Raw genomic sequence first — 7,364 nt, 5'->3', positions numbered from 1 at the left:
TTCATCGAATTTAATACTAGATGAGGATAAAGATATGCTGATAGCTGAATAGTTTGATTTAATCAAGAACATTACCGTTTTGGTCCCGATAGACATGGTTCTACCTCTTCCAGGTTAAGTTCTAGATAGGAAGAATATACTCTTTCAGCTTCAACACATGAAAGACAAGCACCTGGCTGTGATCAACAAACATCTTATTCGCACGCAGGTAGGACTCAACCATGGCCACCTAAAAATTGAAACAGCAAAAAAATTAGAATTAAGTGCTTAAGACTCAAATTGAATATATACACTCCAATTAGCTTACCGTATCATCACTTCGGCCAGTAAGCTTCAAATAGTCCAGTGTCTTTCCATCAACCGGGAAGAAACCCATAGTTGCGCCATATTCTGGAGACATATTTGCGATGGTCGCCCGATCAGCAAGTGACAATTCACTCATGCCTTGCCCTAAAATATAGAAGTTCAGATATATAATATTAGAGAAGCTCTTAATATAATGAAATCTAGAAGCTCTTAATAGAAGATGTTAATTGCAAAAGGTAAAAATTATGGTTACCATAAAACTCAACAAATTTCCCAACAACGCCATGTTTCCGAAGCATTTGAGTTACTGTTAGAACCAAGTCTGTGGCTGTAACTCCATTTTTCAGCTTGCCTGATAACTTAAAGCCAACAACACCTGGCAAGATCATGCTCATTGGCTGCACAAAGAAACAAACAACAATCAATATGTACGTATGCAGGTTACTGAAGCAGATCAACCAAAAAATAGGCCATACTATAGAGAACAGTACGTGCATGGTGAATGCAAACAATGTGGGCGCATGGTCAACCCCAACTGAAAGCAAGACTAACATTTTACTCGAGCATGCAGGAGAGCTGGGTGTATCATTGCATTAATAGAAGAAGAGAGTTCACACACACAAAGGAATCACATTTGTGTCTGAGCAACATAAATAAAGGATAACCCGACCTAGAATTTATCTACTGGAGCTAGGCGCTGTAATGAAAGAGAGTCCCTTAGGATCTGCCATATTCCAGAGCTGTGATTCCTCTCCAGCGAGAGATATGGCTGTGGATAGGCCCTAACTAACTAACATGACACAGCAAATTTGTTAGCTATACCAGACTCCAGGCCCACCAGAATAATGATGTAGAAGTAATATGCTTGGCACCAACCTAAAAGGATAGCAAGAAAGGCTGGCCAATAACGTAAATGCATTAGAAATTTATCAAATATTGTCTTATATTAAAAAGGTGACACCTATTGTTGGTAACTGCAATAATAATGACAAAAATTATTATTATTAGCTAATACAAAGTCTCATAAACAAGCAAGATTCTTCCAGTCATGGCTCATAGCAGTTCATGAAAATGGTTTAGCAGTCTACATAACAGGTAGTGTCCACACTGAAATGTCGATTATGTCATAAAGCAAAGATTCATATAATAGTAATTGATGGTATATTGAGGGAAAAATGTGAAGCACGTCAACAATCAACACAGAAGAAGGAAACTAGGACAAATGGCAATAAGGAAAATGACATGAATGGCTAAAGAAAATGACAGACCAAATCAAAGATAAGATTGTGAATATCAGCATTGAGCTTAACTTACCAGAGGATTAATTTTGTTTGGGTCACTGCCAAGTTTGCTCAAAGCGTCCCTCATGCATGCAAGATCAACAACAGCCGGGACACCAGTAAAATCCTACCATTTAGGAAAAGTGAGAAGACTGAGTCATCAGTCAACTAGCCTCAACGACAATATGATAATATTCCAGGAAGTAGAACTTTATTCCCATCAATTACAACTCGACAAGAAGTAACGTCAGACTTATATAATCAACTCAACATTAAGAAATATATATGGGAATGCAATAATGCCACCTACACCTTCTGTTGTTGGCTACTATATATTTTTCATTAAACAAGTCAACAAATAGTAGCAGTCAGGCACCCTAGAATTGGTGCATGGACAAAAGATAAATCATGGGGAACTCCACATTCTTGATAGGATAGGAAAGTGGTAACCCAGGTTCCATTGTTGCCGGTGGAGCCCTCGTAGCCTGCTGATCCAGAAACCATAGCAGCAGCATAAGGAATGTTACTGGCATAGCCGTTGCCCTGCTTGCTGCTGCTGCTGTCTTGCTGTCCCATCGCACCAGTGGTGGCTCCCCACTTGACGCCGCTGCCAGCATGGTTTCCTTTATCGGCCGAAATCTCCCGATATTTCCGATATATCTTGTTTATCCGTAGGTGCCGATAAGAAATAATCTATCTTTTTCGTATAAATTTTGTTTAAATTTATTTAAATTTACTTAAATTCAAATTAAATTTTATTTGAATTTGGTCCGATATTTCCGATATATCCTGTTTATCCTCTTTATCTATGACCCCCGATAAATTTTAATTTCCGAAAATGAAAACCTTGGCTGCCAGTGTTACTGCTGCTGGTGCCCATCGTGAAGTCCACGTTCACGCCGGAGCCGTAAGCCTCGTAAGCAGAAGCCGGAAACTGCTGCTGCTGGTGGTGGTAGTGCAGGGCGAGCAGAGACCAGTAGTGGGAGGTTCTGTCAAAATTTTCAATTAAGCCCGTATGTTCTTTTTTTGCAGAGAAGAACCCGTCGGAGCCGAGCCGGAGTACCTCGGCGACCCCGATCGTATTCCTCGCCACTGCGGGTCTGCCTGCATTGCGTTGTCTCGCCACTGCACCGACCCGCCACAGCCCTGTTAGCCTGACTCCACCGCCACCCAAGGTATAACCTCTCTTTCCGTATCATGTTCGTAGATCACATAATCAAATTAGGTGTCTCCCGTTCGAAAGGGATACGGTTGGAAGTATACAGATCTTTGCATATCTATAACCATATGTGTTTTGAATTGTCCACATTTTTTGGACAGCCCGAGGATGCATAGATGGGGTTAGTTTTCATGGTCTACTCCGATCCGAGATAGAGTTTCGGCATCATCTCCCTGTTTTTCTCCGGATACACAATCTCCCTGTCGGGACGTGTATTTGGAGAAGAGCGGGGAGGTGCTGCCGAAATTCTGTCTTGGATAGGAGTAGAGCATGGAAACTAACCTCATCTACGCATCCTCGGGTGGGATTAAGACCTATTTTCACCTATTAGATAGTAGGATCCTTGTGTAGATGCAATGGATTCTTATATTACTCGCGTATATGGTAAAGGATGGATGACCGTGAGTGGATGTACACTGGCCGAAGGGGTTATGGAGACTGGACTGATGAATGGATGAAGAAGACCAATGCTTTCTTGGAAGCAGCATTTCAGGAGGCTAAAGAAACGGATAAAGTTTGGTGTCCCTGTAGCGAGTGTGAGAACAGGCGTAAACAAACAAAGGTGGACATGGGTAAACATCTTGGCAAGTATGGATTTATGGCAGACTATACCCCGTGGACCCTCCATGGTGAAGGACATAGGAGAGACGAGGTCGTGAGACAACGCATCAAGGATCTTGATGCTGATGGCGGGGTAGGAGACATGTTAGGTGACTATCATGAAGCACACTTCGGTGAAGGACGTAGGGATGAGGAGCCAGAGGCAACCGCAAAGGCGTATTACGATATGTTGTCTGCGGCACAGAAACCCCTTCACGGCCAGACAAATGTCTCTCAACTAGATGCCATTGGACGCCTTATGGCTTTCAAGTCCCAGTGCCACCTGAGTCGAGACGCCTTCGATGCTATGCTGATAGTTTTTGGCACTTTGCTTCCGGAAGGTCACATTCTGCCAAGGAACACGTATGAGTCGTGGAGACTCCTCTGTATACTTAAGATGCCATATGAGCAGATACATGCTTGTCCAAAGGGGTGCATCTTGTTTAGGAACAAACACGCGGAAGCTAAGCACTGTCCAAAGTGTAAATCCTCTAGGTTCCTTGAGGTAGACTATGGTGATGGTCTCAAGAGGCAGCTTGACATCCCCGTGAAAATCCTACGGTACCTTCCGTTCATACCGAGGATCCAACGGCTATACATGACCGAGGAGTCCGCAAAACAGATGACATGGCACAAAAATGGACGTCGATACAATCCAGATAAGATGGTACATCCTTCCGATGGTGAATCATGGAAACATTTTGATGACATTCATCGTGAGAAAGCTCTAGAGGCCCGTAATGTCTGTGTTGCGCTGGCAACAGATAGGTTCAATCCTTATGGAATGATGGCTGCCCCATACACTTGTTGGCCTGTGTTCATTATCCCGCTCAATCCCCCCCCCCCCCCCGGCGTCATCTTTCAACGGCAGAACATATTCTTGTCGTTGATAATTCCTGAACACCTGGGGAATAGTATGGGTGTGTTCATGGAGCCTGTGATTGATGAATTGCTTAATGTTTGGGACGAAGGGGTATGGACATACGACCGAGCTACAAAGAGAAGCTTCAAGATGCATGTTTGGTACCACTACTCCCTGCATGACTTCCTAGCATATGGAATATTTTGTGGCTGGTGTGTTCACGGCAAGTTTCCATGCCCAGTATGCAAGACAGCTCTGAAGTTTATTTGGTTGAAGAAGGGTGGCAAGTATTCCTCGTTTGACAAACATCGACAATTCCTCCCTCTTGACCATGCATTTAGACAAGACACCAAGAACTTTACGAAAGGCCTCAAAGTTACAGACCCTCCACCAGTGATGATGACAGGTGCCGCAGTCCGTGCTTAGATAGATGCTCTCGAGGTCAATGAAGTAGAAGGTGGTTTTGTGGGATATGGCGAGCAACATGCATGGACTCACAAGTCGGGCTTGGAGAGGCTCCCCTATTTTGATGACCTTCTTCTTCCACATAACATTGATGTAATGCACACTGAAAAGAATATCGCTGAGGCACTTTGGCGAACAATCATGGACACTGATAAGTCAAAGGACAACGTTAAGGCTAGAGTGGATCTGGCAACGTTATGCGATAGACCAAAGCAAGAGATGCAGCCTCCTTGAAATGGCAAGAAATGGACTAGACATAAGGATGAATTCATGTTAAGCAGGCCCCAAAGGAGGGAAGTACTAGAATGGTTCCAAACGTTAATGTTTCCTGATGGGTATGCAGTGAATCTGAGGAGGGGAGTGAACTTATCTACTATGCGAATCAATGGGCTCAAGAGTCATGACTACCACATATGGCTTGAGTGGCTTCTTCTGGTGGTGGTTCGAGGCTATGTCCCAGATCATGTCTGGCAAGTGTTAGCAGAGTTGAGCTATTTCTTTCGCTAGCTTTGTGCTAAGGAGTTATCTCGGGCCGTGGTTGCAAACATGGAAAAAATGGCACCTGTGTTGCTCTATAAGCTGGAGAAGATCTTTCCACCAGGCTTCTTCAATTCGATGCAGCATTTGATTTTGCACCTCCTGTATGAGGCACGAATGGGGGGCCTGTGCAGGGCCGTTGGTGCTATTCAATTGAGAGAACCCTAAAGGTTGTTGGAAAGAAATGTAGAAATAAATGCAAGATTGAAGCTTCCATCACAGAGGCATCGATTCTGAAGGAGGTGTCAAACTTCACAACAACATACTACGGTTACAACCTTCCTAGCATGCATAATCCACCCCCTCGTTACAATGCTAGGGAAAATGAATCGAACCTCAGCCTTTTCCGAGGGCAACTCGGAAGTGCAAGTGGTAAGACCCTCAAGACCTTGAGTCATGAAGAGTGGCACACTATCATGCTATATGTACTGACCAACCTCGAAGAAGTGGAGCCGTACATGGGGTAAGTCACTATTTTCAACAAACTTGTTCTCGACTAGTCACTATTCTGCATCCAACCCCCTTGTTTCTCATCGGTACAGGGAATTTACTCATGAATTCTGGCATCGATCAAGGGTGCCTACCCCACGGGAATTTCACACCCTTCTTAAACGAGGTGCGGGAAATGGAAAACCCAATTTCATTTCTTGGTTCAAATGCAAGGTACATTCTAATTTAGCTCGTACTTAGTTTGACATTACAAGTTGCTCGTACGTGCGAATGATATAACGAACTATCCTGCTTGAGCTTGTAGGGCCAAACCGATGCATCTATGAGTGCCGAGTTGAGTCAGGTTGCCGGTGGCTGTGCCTTTAGGGTCATGTCATTTACCGGTTATGACGTAAATGGATATCATTTTCACACAACAAGACACGAGTAGAGTCGGCCCAATCAAAGAACCACAAATACCGGAGTTTTCACGGCCGCCCTTGATGGGCTCGATTATTATGGAAGAGTTGAAGAAATATACGAACTCACGTTTCATGGCTGCAAACCTCTTAATCCTGTCATATTTAAATGCCATTGGTTTGATCCTAAAAAAATAAGACGGACCCCTAATCTTGGGCTAGTCGAAATTCGACAGGATTCCAAGTACCTAGGAGACGATGTCTATATCGTGGCTCAACAGGCCACACAAGTTTATTATCTCCCATGGGCATGCCAAGACGACCCTCATCTTAAGGGTTGGGATGTTGTGAACAAGGTATCGCCATACAGTAAACTACCTATCCCAAACAATGAAGATTACAACTTTGACCCAAACACATATGACGGAGAGTTCTTTCAAGAAGAGGGGCTACAAGGGAGCTTTGTGATAGACATAACCGATCCGATCAGAATGGAAGTAGACAATGAAAGGGTTGATGACGAGGACGATGGAGATGAGGTTCAAAATGTGAAGGACTTAGAATTACTTCGGCGATTAGAATTAGGCAATGACAGTGATGACAACATTGCTCCTCCGGATGGTCATGATATCAACATGGAAGTAGACATGCATGATAGTGATGATGAGACTTATGATCCAGCTAATACCAATCATGGTGATTATTTCTAAGACATGTAATATTATGTTACCTTCTAATTATGTTTTGTTCATTTTGCAATACGTCTTATTTATTTTACATCTCTTTCTAATTATGTTTTATTCATTTTATATCTCTTTGTAACTGCAGGTTATTGAACAAAGATGCCAGGCGGCGGGGGTCTCTTAAGGAGTTTAAGGAAAGTAAAGTCGAAATACAAGAGGGTGGAGGAGGTAGCTCCTCCGCCACCGCCACCGCCAAGGAAACACAGGGGTTGTCAGGCTCCTCCGCCACAGAGGCAGGAGGAGGAGGTGGAGGAGTCCGAGGAGGAGGAGGTGCCCGAGGAGCATGAGGAGGCGCTGGAGGACAAGGAGGAGGAGGTGCCCGAGGAGCACGAGGAGGCGGTGGAGGACGAGGAGGAGGACGAGGACGAGGAGGACAAGGCTGAGGAGGCGGCAGGGGGGTCCTCTTCCTATGGTGCGGCGGTAGGGGGCTCGTCTTCCTCTAGCACGGCTAAACTCTATCAGCAAGGTCCCTCGCAACTCCCGAAGCGACCGATACCTCTTGAG

This window comes from Miscanthus floridulus, chromosome 4, assembly GCF_019320115.1.
Source record: "Miscanthus floridulus cultivar M001 chromosome 4, ASM1932011v1, whole genome shotgun sequence".
In the NCBI taxonomy this organism is placed as follows: Eukaryota; Viridiplantae; Streptophyta; class Magnoliopsida; order Poales; family Poaceae; genus Miscanthus; species Miscanthus floridulus.
The sequence above is the reverse complement of the archived record's forward strand: the minus strand, read 5'-3'. Positions refer to the sequence as shown.